Source organism: Silurus meridionalis, chromosome 6, assembly GCF_014805685.1.
Source record: "Silurus meridionalis isolate SWU-2019-XX chromosome 6, ASM1480568v1, whole genome shotgun sequence".
NCBI lineage: Eukaryota > Metazoa > Chordata > Actinopteri > Siluriformes > Siluridae > Silurus > Silurus meridionalis.
In genome coordinates this window covers 14,887,159-14,903,319 of record NC_060889.1, presented here as the reverse complement: position 1 = coordinate 14,903,319, position 16,161 = coordinate 14,887,159, and positions in this window count along the sequence as shown.

The following is a 16,161-nucleotide window of genomic DNA, read 5'->3' as shown; positions in this document are numbered from 1 at the left end:
ACCCCATCTCTGCCATCTCATTCATCATAAAAAGAAAAGTGATGTTCAGGACCTCACACATTTTGTCATCCCTCGCATATTTCTTTGAATTTCTGAAATAATAGCAAGCCTGAAATATTTTATAATGACACCACAAAACTTTCCGGAATTCCTACTACATGTTGTAATGTTGTCAACATTCATGGTGCTCACATTTCAAAGCATGCTATAATTTCTACATAGATATCAGCAAAAAGTCACCAAACTATTTTTTGCTCTAACCTCAAGTCCAACAATTATGGCAGTAGAAAACTTGGCTTTGTTTGATCTTGAAGATTTAAGGGTATTTTGCATCTTTGATAAATACTTAAAAAGTGTGTAAAAAGTCATGCCAAGCGAAGTTAAAATATGTGATTAAATGCTTACAATGCCCATAAAAATAATAATTTATATGATATAATGCAGTACTAGTAGAAAAATACCTGAATACACAAATGTTCTCAGTAGCTGGAAATTCAAAGCACCCTTGTCAGAGGCCCTTCTATTAGCTTGCGACCAACACAAACAGCAGAAGAAAAAATCATCTTTGTAAAAAAGTAAAGGGTGTCTGCCAGTGGAGCCGTTTTTGCTGTTATCACAATAAATCACATGTGAAACTTGGACAAGAGTGTGCACATAAGCACGGTCTTTGTTTTCTATTCCACTTATAAAGGTTGGGTCTCAGGAGAGTAATCAGTGCTGAGGCATTACTCTCTCTCTCTCTCTCTCTCTCTCTCTCTCTCTCTCTCTCACTGTACATATGTGTAAAAAAGATAGCAGGGATTTGTATGGAAAACATCAGTAACCATATGCGTAGACATTATGTGAGTACAGTGTGTGTGGTCATGCATGTTTGCATGCGTGTGTCTTGTCAGTGTGTAGTGAGAAAGCGTCTCTTGCCAAAAACTCAGGAGATTGATTGAACCTGCAGTGAGCGATGCGACTCTTAGGATAGAGTCTGGGAAATGAAGTACTATTTTCCTTACTGTGTGTTTGGCCTTGGCTTTCTGAGGTCAGAACAAGTGCAAGACATTACTCACCATATTCATAAAAAATAGTTTATATTCAGTATTTTTTAATCTTATTATGGTTACGCTTTACCTCTCATTTTCCCTAAACACATTATATTAAATAAACAAATCATGAACTTCAGCTTAAATACACCACAAATAAGTTAACATTAACAAATTAACTAACATTAGTATTATTCTTTTTTTTTTTATCAATTTATTTTCCCAGTAAGAGAGTTATCCTGGTAAAATTGGCCATGGATCTGGAACCCTTCCCAGGAACACTGGATGTGAGGCAGGAATACATTCTGGGTGGGATGCCAGTCCTAACGACTAAGAGCTCCTTGCACGCATACATTCACAAACATATTTGTTCCTGGTAGCAGATCCATGGGGAGAGTTTTCAGACAGTAATTTGTGCATAGGATTAAAATGGGGAACCTGGAACTCAAAGATGGAACCACTCCACATGCTACTAATAACTCCTAATTTATCACTTGATTGTGAGCTTTTAAATCACATTATGCCCACGGTGACAATATGAACAAGCATTTAAGTATGTGACACCCAGTTAAATAAATTTAAATGCAGTCTACTTCTTTTTGTGGTTAAAATAAATATTAGACAGTAATACAGAAGTGCGTGGTTTGTAAACTAATGCAGCAAATATAGCCTGTTTAGAAAACCTCAAAGAAAAGGTTATTTCTTTTTTATTAATACAGAACTATTTTATGTGAATAATACTTTTTTTTGTTGTTGTTTTTATTTTTTTAAAAAGGAGCCATTTCAACAGTGAAAACATGACATGCTGCAAAGTGGGATAATGTGTTTAAAAAGATTTGTTTTAATGATCACATTAGCACAAGCTCAATTAATCAATGTAGGTTTCATTCATTAACGTACGAGTCACTCACTAGAATTCTTGCACTCTGTTTTTCAGACATGCTTTCATTCTCTTTTTAGAAATGGAGCATAAAGGTGAAGAAAACATGCCCTTTCCTTGCTAGTTTGCTTAGGTGTGGAGCCCAAACTCCTCCTGATGCTGTAACTTACAGTGTCTCCTGCCTCTCTGACACACACACATACTCCAGACATGCTTACTTTTAAGCATTTCTCCAAAGCCCAAAATGATTCTTATTATTTTTTATATTTTGTGATGGAGCAATGGCAAGTGGGGTGTGGGAGTAAATGTTAGCCACCCACGCTCTGTAGAACAAGTCCCTCTTTCTTCAGGCTGCAGACTGTTTGCTTTACAGAGGACCAAGTGGAAAGAATCAAAGGCAGGACTAGCACACAGAAAAGCCTTTTTTTTGGTCATGCATAACAATTTCATTTTCACTTGTGCAACTGAAAGATCATTTTGATCTTTAATCATATAGGAAAGGAGAAGTAAAAACGAACTAATAAAACAATATCATCATTATACAATAATCCCCCGTTTATCACTGTGGTTATGTTTAAAAACGCGATAGACGGACGCCACCTCAAAAGTGCAGTTTTATGTATACAGTACTGAAAAGTATTAACATTTTACATCATTTTATAATTAATGATTATATATTTTTTTCTAAATTGCATTATTTCAACATAAAACTCCATAAAAACAATTCCGATAAGTTTTTTGGTCTATGGTGCTGTCCGTGAGAGACCGGGTAAATCAGCAAAATAAATTTGTTATGTTGCAAATGCAATTCCGTGATAAACCGGGGGCACAAGATACGAACCGCGGTGAAGCGGGGGATTCAACATTATTTCAAATGTATGATTAGACTCTATAAACCAGGTCTGTGTCAACATTTCAGAATGAGAATTTTTAGGATTGCTTTGTCTTCCATGTGTGAATCAGTATTATACTGACTTTAAGGCCTATTATGCATGGTTAGGACCAGAATGGAAAAGTTCAAAAGGTAATCTCCAGGTTTGCCACTAGATTTTTCCAGAAGACTCCATGAACAGTGGCTTGGTAGTATAAATTGACCTTTTCCATACCAAACCAATAGCTGTTGTAATCATTCTCCCACACTCTGACTGTGTGGCTCGACTGCCCAAAGGGCACAATTATTCTCAGTGTTATTTCTTTTTTACTGTTTTCTTTGGTATTCTGTTCCCTTTTGGAACTTTGGGTTATAAGCTGAATGTAGTGGCTTATAAGGGAATGATTCTAATCAACACTTATTTTCCTCCATGTGTGCCTGCTGATTCTACTGCCACCGCTGCCCCATTTCCCTCTAACTTTGACTCTTAGGTTATGTTATATGAGTGCCACTTTATTTTGGTAATAGAGGAGAAGGAGCATGAGGCAAAGGGTTGTCAAAGTGTCTTGATTATTGGTTTTTGTCTTCCTTTGATTTCTATTTGTCATCCACATATATATGCATACACAAACACACAAGTTGTTGGAATAAACATTTTTGCTTTCCCACCCTCCAGTGCGGTAAGTGATTAAGTTCCAAACAGCATTATCACCCACACATGGCATGCTTTCCATAGGTCACCAGTCTTACATCATCATTAACTCTGTTCTCTTTTTATGTTCCCAAGACACGCCTGGCTGGATTACCAGACCAATGACAAGCATCACCCACAAACAGCACTGTCTCCAGCCATTACTTTCTTTTTTGATTTATTATTACCATTAAATGTGTCAAGTGTGTCTCTTTCTTTTCATTCATAAACAAGAGCAAAAGAGGATCCACCCTGTTTTAACAATGTCACTCTTTTATTCTGTCAAGCAGAGTTGACACCAAATAAAGAGCTTGTTTTATGTAGTGTTTGTTCATGTATGAGTGAGAAAGAGAGAGAGAGAGAGAGAGAGAGAGAGAGAAACAGAGATGTACACTATTCAAAATATATAAAATTTACAGAGCCTTCAACACTAGACACAATGTAACTTAAACAGTGTGTTTAAGATAATTAGTTGATTGTGCTGGCATGCTGTGTGTGTGTGTGTGTGTGTGTGTGTGTGTGTGTGTGTGTGTGTGTGTGTGTGTGTGTGTGTTTTAAAGAGTCATTAGCTCACTGAACATCTGAATTGGAAAATGTTGCTGTCTGTTTAAGAGCCTACCGAGCAAAATTCCGTAAATCATAAAATGGTTAAGATTTCTTTCATTCTCTATTCATGTGTCACTTTAAAGGGCTGGGAATCTAGTGAATAAAAAAAATCACTTCTTATAAAAAGAAAAAAAAAACAGTTTTGTGTAGACTTACTGTAATGACCTCTTTTGTGCTGAAGAGTACAGTCTGTTTGACTGTGCCATGTGTACAGGTTGAAACTGCAACCAGAGTGTATCCAAAGCAAAATCCTCCATTAAAACTTTTCACTCTCCACCAGTCCATCATCTTGCTATAAAATGTCTGATAAATTACTGCCTCCTGTCACTTTTGAACCGCAGACTCTGCCCCAGTGAGGGCAATTTATTACTTTTCCTTTTCTCTCTCTTTCTTTCCCTCCATCCCTCTTTCTTCCACTGCTTCGACGAGCTATGGTTTGCGCTGGTTACTTTTCCAGACCACGTAGTGGTGTGAGTCCAGAATCCTCCAAAAGACCCTACAAAAAGCTTCAGATGTGGCTTTCATTTCTTGCTGCCTCTGTAAATGTTCTGTGACATTGCGTGCTTCTGCAATAGAACCCCTTGGTCTGGTGATTTTGGTCTGGGTGGCTTTGTCCCCAACTTCCCTTTGAAAATGCCATAAATCTCTGCTTGTTCATTAGATTATTTTCTTATTACCAAAGAAAATAAATCAGCAAATAAGAAGTACTGATGTACACATACAATAATACTTACAAATTAAGAGTGTGCCTATGCACCTTAAGCAAGTTTATTTGTGTGGGCCTGACCAGCTGTAGTAGGTAATTATCATAGACAGGTTGGACAATTGGACAATCTGACCAAGTCGTCAGGTCAAATGGCTTTTATTGTCATTACAGGGATATACAGTACAGCACACAGTGAAAAAAAAAAACAAGGTGGAATAATGCGCTAAATAAATGAACATAAATGAACATGATTCAAAAACACAAAACTAATAGGACACCACATAAATCCCATGTGTGCAAACAAAATTAAGTGCAAACTACAAAACACAATGACACAATAAACACAGTGACAGTGTAGTACCTACAGTACAGTAAATCACACAAGAACAATGTGAAAAAGTCTAAACTCAGTAGTTAAGATGTGGGACTTCTCATGAGGAGGTTTTGAACAAATTATTAAACTAATCGCTTTAGATAAGGCTTTCCCAAAAACACAGTTAGTGTGTATGCTGGTATATGTAAACAAAATAGGAAATAACAGCTATTCTTGTTATTTCTAGTGGTACATTTTATATAGCAAAAAAGTAGTAAGGGTGATCACACAGGGGACTTCAACCTTAGTTCAGCAATATGCCATGAAAGGTACCCCAGTCTATCACAGAGCTCCATGTGCACACACTGAGCCAAATGGAAATAGACAAGCCATATCCTTGGATTCTGGAGTTGCCTTATGTAGCAAGTAGTTTTGTGGAAGCTAGGAGAGCAACTAAATAGCAGTATGTTTTTGTTGCCGGAGAATGCTTCAACTTCAGAATAAATAATTTAATAGTCATTGTCAGAGAAAGTGATGGGAAAACAGAGACATGGCAGGGTAGAAAATGTAGCATACTGCTGCACTGTCTCTGTTTTGGATAGGAAGTATGGTGCATCTTTTTCTATTTTGTCCTTTTTAAATTTTTTGTAGGTGAACAACACACTTCTACCAGTGTGTCTCCCTAAACGTCAGAAATGTACAGAAACCGTTCATTGCTGACATTTGAGAAGTAAGAACCTGATATATTTCACAGTGTTTGTGAGGGTTTTTTCTGGGTTTCCCAGTTTCTCCCACATCCCAAAAATGATGGGTGTTCACACAGTGAATTGCTTTTCCATGTGAATGTGTACGTAAAGTGCCTTTAAATGGACCAGGGTCCCCTTTTATCTGTTGTGTTCCTGCTGTCCAGTTTTCCCAAAATATGCGCCTTACTTAAAAATAAATAATAAAATGATCAGTAGTAAGTCACCTATTCACTGATTTGACATCAATAAATTGTCCTACTAAGCTATATTTATTAATAAAAATAATATTATTACATGAAATACAAATTTTTCCATAAGTCATGTATAAATGAGGAGCAATAGAAAATCATTCCACTGTAAGGAGTGATTTGGAATCAGGAATCTCCCTTCCTGTTAAGGTCAAGGTGACAGTCTCCACCCTAAATTCTCTCCATTTGTTGAGGGGTTTGAAGGGTTCCATGTGTATTCAAATGCCTCAGCTCTATTCCACCTGTCATCACTACTGCATGCTCAAGCATCTCTCAAACATGCGTCCTCTTTTTGCAAGTGCAAAATAACTTCTACAGTAGACTTAGGTATCTAGTTTCCACCACAAAATCCAAGAGACCTGAGAAGCCGGAGCCCAGGCCCAATTTAAAACAGCAGATTTAGAAATGAAAGTCTTTTTTGTGTGTTTTCCCTGACATTTTTCCTACCCCTGCTATTTGACTCTCATTTTTCTCCTCTCAAAACATGCCATCTGCAAGAGATCATAGCTGCACAGAAAGCGGATGGGTTTAGGTCACATGGAACTGGGATTTATCCTTTAGAAGTCATCCTCTTTGTCCACCTGCAAAACAACATGACTTTGATGGCATCCAATGGGCCTCTGATAGAGTATATTAAATTTATTAAAATACATCTTTAACTTCATAGGATAAGACAAACCTAATAAATATCATACTGGGAATACTGTATTGTTCTTATTTTTATTTCAAGCATGACGTTAATCTCATGATGAACAATTGGTTGTAGGGTGGAGGAATGATCCAAAAATGATTAGTCTTCATTATTATAAATCCTACATTAAAGGCTTGTCATTATGTGCTCTTGTTTGTTTTGTCATACAACCATGTTAATCTATCCTTTGCTATTTATGAGAAAAGAAATGGGACATTTGAGGGGCTTCCACATGTTTGGTTCAAAAGGACAGCAGGCAGGAGTGATGGCCGGAAAGAGGGGCCACAGTGGTGTAAGAAGAGATGCAGAAATGATGTAGCATGGGGTAAACTGAGGCCTTTAGCATTTTATTCTTTATAGGTTCATGGATTTTGTATTTCACACTTTTCTTCCAGGAGGGACTAGAGGTTAAGAATGTAGCACTCCCATTAGGTAAGTCAGGGAGAGGGTAAAAGTAAGCAGGGGAGAAACATTTGCTGTGTCAATATGACAAAGTCAAATAACTGCTACCTTTACTACATCCCTTAATGTAAACTAAGGGCTAGTCATTCTGATCCAGTATGTGCATGGATATGTATGAACATGTATATGTGAATCTGCATGTAACTAAACAGTTGTGATTTACAGGAACTTGCATTGTAAATGGCATTAGATATGTGTTGATGCAAGCAAACACAAACTGCACAGATTTAATTTGAACATTAATCCTCTCTGAGCTGTTTCAATTACTGAAATGCTTAGGTTACATCTGTTCATTAGCACAGCCCATATGTTTGGACATTATCCTTCACATATCTCTATAACAAGCTACAAGAACAAATAGCAGCCTCATTAGTACTTGGAGTCATGCTACATTCATTTCACCATTCTTCCTTTTTATTCACCTTCTCCCATTAGAATCAGTAAAAGAAAAATAAATCTAATAAAACCATATGCCAATATGTTCTTTCGGTGCAGTTGTGTTATTATACTGTTAGAGATGTGTGTGTAAAGGTCTGGATTGGTGTGGGCGGAGTCGGGCAGAAACCCATCCTCACACCTGGCTGTCCGACCACAGATCAGACTGGTGGAATGTGAGCGATAAGCAGGCGTGGTCCAGACGTGAGCTCCTGTGGAGTCGGAATGCTGACCCTGACATGAACCATGATCTGGAATTGATTAGACAGATCCTTTAAATCTCGCTGGCTAACAATGTGCTCAGGGCATGTTTTGCAGTAAAAAAACACTCTTCTGAGGCATTCCCTGTAGAGTTCAAAACAACATCCAGGAGGCCAGCAGAGGAGAAAAGAGAGACAAAGAAGTTTGCTGAGTGAAAAAATCAATGAAGTGAGGCATCTTTGAAGGGGATGGGGGTGGGGGTGGGGAGTAGGGTGATTACAAAAGCTGTTGCAGATTCATAGCCTTGTGGGACATTTGGTTTTCTTTTGTCAAACACAGATGAGAACAAATGCAAAACGGATCAGATTGAGTCATGCCTGCATCAAAGTAGAATTAATTAGGAAACCCATTGGAATAAGCAATTTCAATGAGCCTTTAATACAGTGTGTTAGTAATTTTTTTCCCCAAAAACATTTACTCTTCCCCATGTTGCAAAACATATTCATATTATGTATTTCTCTTTGATGTGTGTTACTGACAAAAGGGATGGCACTAACACAGATGTTATGGAACAGTTATGGTAGACAGCTTAAGCCAACAGGAGACAGAAGCAGCTCATCTCACTGCAATCTTTTTACAGGCTGCCAGACAAGTCACCAACCCTGATGTTATCAAGAACGAGCTCCTTCAGACAATATGATCACATACATATTTGTAGCGACAAACATTGCTTTATAACTACAGTAGCTTCACAGGCTCACACAAAGTCTTGTGGGATGTGACCTCCAGCTCATACCCTCTACCACACATACCCATCCCACCCCATGACGGGGATTAGAGTAATTCTTTTCTGTCCCATAGACAGTGTGGAATTGAATTTCTTTTTCATCTATCCACAAATTACTTCAAGATGACCCCTTATTGGCTTAAGAACCTAATTAGACTTGTGGCCTCATTTACCAGAATCACTTGTGCAAGTCTCTTTTTTTATGAAGGAAGGTGGGGGTGGGGGAGAGAAAACAGGACTTGATGTATTGAATTTGCCTTTTCATCATAACCAGAATAACATCTCCTACCAGCTGAAAAGTAATTTGAGGGGTTGTTCAATCAGCCGCTAAGCCTTAGGAAGAAACCAAACCAATGTAAGAATAGAGATGAGCTGGTGATGGGGAAAGGATACTACATAGGTCTCCGAAGCCAGCACATGTGCACCCAATGAAGCATTAAACCTTAACTTTCCAGATCCCTGCAGGAGCAGGAGGAGAAGAGACAGAGAGGAATAAACTCCAGCAAAGGAAACGTTCATCCCTTGAAGTCACAAGACTGGTTTACATTTAAGTTGTGGTACTTTCTCTAATGTCTGCCCCTTTTTAACCATCTGTCCTTATCCTTTCATGTCTCCTGCTGTAAAAGATCTACTGTAGCATTATTCCACCACCATGCAGTTCTGTGAATGAATGTCAACACATTGCTGTTTGTAAAAAAATGTCATAGGCTGACCTTTGACATTGCAAAACAGGTAATTGATTAGACTTAGGGTGATTGTTTTGTATTTAATATAAAAAATATATATATTATTTATAAATACACTTATTTATAAGTGTGTAAACTGGGAAAACTGACTACCAGGCTTTTGGGGGAAAAAAGAGTTCTAAAAGTCAACATAAACTCAGGAGGTTTCAATATACATCCTTTGTTGACTTTTCCATCAGTTTTCATTGAAATTACCAAGTGACTTTTTTTGATCCCTTGGTCTTTTGGCTTACTCTCTCTTAGAAGGTCTGTTCTCTGACCATTTGTGCTCTTTGGATTTAGTCTGTTCCCTCTCAGTGGGGCTGCACTATGATAGAATTTGCTGTGGAGCTTCATGGAGTGCTTTCTGAGAACAACCAGGCGCTCAGACCCGTCATCCTTCCCAAGTCAACCATATCACTGTATCCGATTTTTCTTAGTCTCTGCAATCTGTCACTATGGGGCCCTTCTAAGCCTCTTCTTGAACAGGCCTCACTTGAATTTTGGTGAAAAATATAAATAAAGACAAAATTCTTTATCTTATATATTACTGATACACTGCATACACTGCATCATCAAATTACATAATATGTATTACAAGTCATAACATATATCTAAATTTGCATAGCATGGTGAGTATATATATATATATATATATATATATATATATATATATATATATATATATATATATATATATATATATATAATTGAATTGCACATTATAGACTTATGTCCCACCCAAGGTGTTTCTCTGCATGCCAAGTTCTCCCTCAAATAAACTGCATCCACTGTGACCGTGACCAACACAAAGTGCTTAATAAAGATGAATGAAAACTCTATTCAGTTCATATGTTGTGCTAATTCCTTCCAGCCATCTTGAAACCTAGGATAGAATGTAAATGTGTCAGAGCTGCATGGAATCATCACTGCCCCTTCCAGAAATATTATGTTCTTTATGCAAAGACTCACAATTTAAACATGCTGTTTTCTAGTCAGAAATATTAAGTAGCATTAATTTTGAAAGCCATGTGGTTTTGAAAATTTTTCAAACAAACATGATTTTTTAAGTTTTATGCATTGCTACAGTAGTGCAAGTTTTCACATTTACATGTATATTATCTTAATTGTTAAAAGCATTTAAAAATAATTATAATATGCTTTTGGGATTAGCTAACAATTTATTTGGATTGCATCATATCTAACAGTATTTTACATATTCATTTATATTCTCCACTTCTTTGTTCATACCTCTACTCCTTTATTTTCTGCCACTCTATTATGTTGCTTTGGAAGAGTGTCTGGCTAACAAATTATTACAAATTATATATAAGTAAAAAAGCAAGAAGATCAGAAAATTTGACTTCCAGACAGGCTCTTTGATGTGTTTGTTCAAATGTGTGTATGAATACAAAACCGTGTATGTCTGTACATGGGTGTTTACCTACAGGTCCCTATATAAAGGCCATTCTTGCTTGTCTTTCACTATATCCTCACTCTGTAAGAGATCAAAGAAAAATATAGTCATTGGAATCATCCATTTGCAGTGTAATCATTTCGGTAGGATCTAGCAATGAGTTTGGCCTCGTTGGGACGATGGATTTGCTCAGCAGCTGGAGTGAAATATAAAGCAATGGTGAGTGATAGAGAGGGCCAAGTGCAGGTGTGAGAGTCACACATACAGGAGAGAACAGGAGATGCATTTGTGTGGAAAGAGCTAGATCAGTCTGTACTAATTAGCCACCTGTCTGAAGAGAGAAAGGACATGAGAGAAGAGTGGCAGGGAAAATGAGTAGGGCAAAAGCAGAAGTGATGAGCTTGTGACCTTGCTACTTATCAGACTGTGATGTCAATGAAAAGCAGGAGGAATTCAATGATTGTGAGTAGCATTTGCTTTACCAAACCTGAATTTCAAACCCCATATTTTAAACTTACCACAAGAAAATTTCAATGAATCCTGTCTCCTGCCTAGGACCCAGCTCTTTTACATTCTGTAGTGAACTCACATGCGTTTTTGTTTAATTAAGATTTTCTCTGGCATAATATCCCATATAATTATCACTACAAGCTCATGGCATCTATTATCAGTGACATTAGGTATTTTTGTTTTAAACATGACCATGTCACTGATGTTCTTCCATATTGTCTGGACTGTCAGTGACATTCTTTTCAGCTCAGCATATGTACGATATGTGGGACACACTGGTAACATCTATTAGATATTTGCAGCTGAATTAGCAAAAACAAGAAAAAAGTTTTCAAAATTAGGTTTTACTGTTGATAATATACTTTCCTCAGCTTTTAAAAAACATAAATATATTTCATCAAAGACATATGGAATTGCTTTTACTTTAATCCCGCCTAGGCTTTTTGTAAGCATCAGGTTGGATAAGGAGCCAGTTTAGCAAACGAGTAAAAGAAAGGGATCAGTCTGCCTAAAGATGTTTAAAACCTGGCCAAGTATGCTTTTCTCATGCAATTAATGTAACACTTTGATCAGACTGTTGGATAGTTACATGCCATCGTGAAATATACAAGCATAATCAATTCAGTTTGTAATCACATACCAGCTGTCAAAATGTCCACATAAAATATGCTGTTTGAACAGAACCTCAGGCTAAAGGCTATTATTGTTATGCATAGATGAAAACCTCTTGATAAACACTAATAAGATTTTTTTTTAATTACAGCTTTTGTAACAGCCTATTTAAAATTGCTATGTTGAGACAGAGAAAAAGCACTACTACACTGCAGACCTGAATTCACATGCAAGTAATGGAGTGTGAATGTAATGTACACATTCAGAGGCAGTACATCTATCTATCTATCTATCTATCTATCTATCTATCTATCTATCTATCTATCTATCTATCTATCTATCTATCTATCTATCTATCTATCTATCTATCTATCTATCTATCTATCTATCGTGGGGGTTGAGTAACGACACATCAGTCAGCTTCCAAATTCCAAATTAAAATTATAGAATGAAAAAAAAAAACAGTTCAAAACTCTCAGAAGCCTATTTCATCTGGTTACGAGGATAGTATAAGCTAATGCATTTCATGAAATAGGCTAATAACAGTATATCACTTAGTTTATGCTGTTGCCTCATTGTGCTTTTATGCATAGAGCAACAATATTTCATTTAGCTTTCATAACATTATAATTTATAAGTTGTAGTTTATCAGAATGTGTGTAGCAACAACACAATTACAGCCTAACTAGTCTAGTCTACCCTGTGGCCTTATTTGCATGATTTTTTTAAAAGTTGTTAAAAAGAAGGTTTTGGGCTCATGATAAATTATAAGATATCAAGCAGTGAGAGACTCTTAGAGTGTGAGATTATTATAATTCTGTATGTCCATGTCCACTGACAGGAAATGCACTTGATGTCAAAACACATCACTCGATAAAGGCAAAGCCTCTGTTTATTGCTAGATGGAAAAGTGGGATTGTTTAGCACTTTAGGAAACAGAGTTTTAGACTTTTATAAAAAAAGACATCTTTTTGCCGAAGTTTTTCTTCAGACATCAGACCATATTACAGCTTTACTTACTTTTCAAGATGACAGCAAATTTCTTATAACTTCATCTTCATAAAATCGCTTATTCACAAATTTACAGAAATTCAATTCGGCTGAACTATTATGTACCGCTTTTGTACGTGGGCACAGAAAAAAATGCAAACTGCAACAAGTATTTATAGAGTCTTTGAATTAATAACACGTATGCATCACAGCGACCTTGTTTCTGACATTAAAAAAAATTTAATTTTCGAAAGCCAGAACAATATTTATTGATGTTTTTAATGCATTTTAAAATGATGCAGAATGATGGTAACCTTGGTTAATGTTATTAGTTCTTTGGTGTGTTTTCTTGCCGCCATTGTTATACTTATGAGAAGAACAACTCAAGACTACATTTCCCATTAACCACTTCACATTCACCTTCATGTCACATGCTTGCCCAGAGCTAAATAACTGTTAATTAGCACGTATATAAACTCAGCTTGATCCACAATCATCGTCTCATATTTGTCTTCCATGTTTGCTGTCATCCTTCATTGCCTTCCTGTTCCGGGTTTTATTGTTCTTCTTTATTTTTGTATTACTTTAGTTTTCTATTTCTGTAAATAATGATCAGCACATGTATCTGCCTATCCGCTTATTATGTGACAGGCAATGTGAAACACACCATTGTCACTGAACATAGCTTAACAAAGGTCCAACTAAACCCCTTTATGCTGGATGAGTGTATGCTGTTGACCCTTTCTGCTTATTATAGGGCTGCTTTAAAAATTCACTAGTTAGTAGCTAATGGCATAAGTCAAGTGTGATATCCACTCAATTTTGTTTGAGGCTATGTGGTTATTAATGTAATCCTGTACCACCAAATCGATGGTCAGGAGCTGCAGCTGTAGTAACACATGTCATTGATGTACAATCAACCTTGATTCGAGTGCTTAGAAACACTCTCTACTTTTAATCATTCTCTCTTTCTCTCTCTGTTTGGCAAAGAAAGATTTTTACAGTATGTTTCACCCTGTGGAAGTTGATAAATGCTTAAAAGAAAGTGTTTTGTCTTAACTGTATGAGTGACAGAAGAATACTAACTGTAGTTTGGGTGGCATCTTGATCATTTCAGACATTTTTTAGACAACAGATCCATCATACAATCCAAACTTTCAGTTCATCATCTGAATAGACTTCGAATTGATTCTTTGGTATTAAATTTTCTGCATGTTGGTGCAGTGCTACTGCCCTACATTTCCCTGTACTCAGAGTTGGGCCTGGATACTAACTGATCAGCATTTCTGTGTATGTTCTCCCTGTGTCTGCCTGTTTCCTTTGGGTTTTCTGGTTTCCTTCAATTGGCTCTTACTCAGGGTTTCCACAGAGTTTTAAAAAGTCTACAATTCAATAATAAAAATGTTAGCCCTTAAAAAGTCTTAAATTCACTGTTCTAGGTCTTAAATAATTTTAAATAGGTCTTAGTTTTCTGATATATACAGTATATATATATATATATATATATATATATATATATATATATATATATATATATATATATATATATATATATATATATATATATATATATATATATATATATATATATATATATATATATATATATATATATATACACACACAGTATATATACATACATGCATATCAACTGATCTAAACCAGCTTTGTGGTTGTGGCTAATGTATCAGTCTCAGCAGTGGTACACTGTATTATACAGTGCATAGCCAGTTGGTAAAAATAGCACTGAGCAGATAGAACCTGGTCAAAAAAAAGGTTGATATGTATGTATATACATAAATACATATCAACCAATCTAAACCAGCTTTGGCATATCAAGCAATCTAAACCAGCTTTGTGGTTGTGGCTAATGTATCAGTCTCAGCAGTGGTACACTGTATTATACTGGCTTCATGCAGTGCATAGCCAGTTGGTAAAAATAACACTAAGCAGATGAAACCCGGTCAAAAAATAAAGAGAGACTGTAAGAAAACCCAACAATCAAGCTTCAGTATAATATGTGTGTTTGCATTATCCAGCTAACTTTGTAGGTTTAGGAAGCATGTGCAGTTTCAAAGCTGCCTGTGCACTGCTGGTTGGCTAGAAGAAAATACAGAAGAAAAGATACAGCTGTGAAGGATAGCGTACCAGTAGCTCCAACTGTAGTCTCAAGCTGTTAAACAGACAGCACCATATAGTCTACATGTGATTTGAAGCAAGAAGAACAAGGGGTAAATGTTTGCATGACACTGGTAATTATTGTAAATACTTTGTCAAAAGTCAATCTCTGCAGTTAGAGCCTTCATTTGCAGAACTGGCCAAAAACACAGAGTTTATTTGAGTAAAATACTGTAACATAAAGGGTATATGATACATTAAAGTGAAATACAACAATGTCAAATATTTATAGCGTATAATAATTTCACAATTATAAAGCTGTATGCAGTGTGTATCCTGCTGGACCTATGCATAGGAGGTGTATATCAGTGAAAACATGTTTTGCAGTTTTGCTTTAGCCTGGTCCATCAGTGTGATGCTGGATTCTTGACTGAAGACAATAAACGATCCTCACCACACATTCAGTATTCTACCCCATTTCTCCATTTTTCTCTTTCTGTCCTTGATTGGCACAACAATCTGGATTTAATAGTTTCTGGTCTATGGGGTTCAGCAAGTGCTAATTCTCAGAGCTTGCAAGCACATGAAATTCCTGCGCATGGAAACCCTCCCTGTATAACTCCAATAAGCGATCATTTATAAAACTAAATAAATATTTAAATAAGAAACAAAACTCGCCTCATTGCAACAATAGAACATGTCCAAATTGAAGGGAATGAGAAGCATAGAGTGGATTTATTTTTCTAATCAATCTATTCTATTTGTATTTTTAAAAGAATGACTGAAGCAATTATCTAACATGCCTTAAAGAGTGTAAGCAGATTCTTTGACTATTTGGGCAAATATTTCAAAATATTTTGGCCTGTATTATTCAGGGTTGTGATTGCAAAAAGCAAAGCAAAATTTGTTAATGTGTATGGTTAGTGGCATTTAAGTAAATGATGTATGATCCATATGGTCACACTGGACTCATGCTGATAGATGTGGTGTGGGTTTGGTGGCATCAGATTTGACCTTTCATACTGTCTGTAGCCTGCCACTTGACATTTAAATATTTTGTACTAGTTTAAAGCTGATTATTGGCCAAACCTAAAGCAACTTAAAAAAAAGCTTTTTAACTT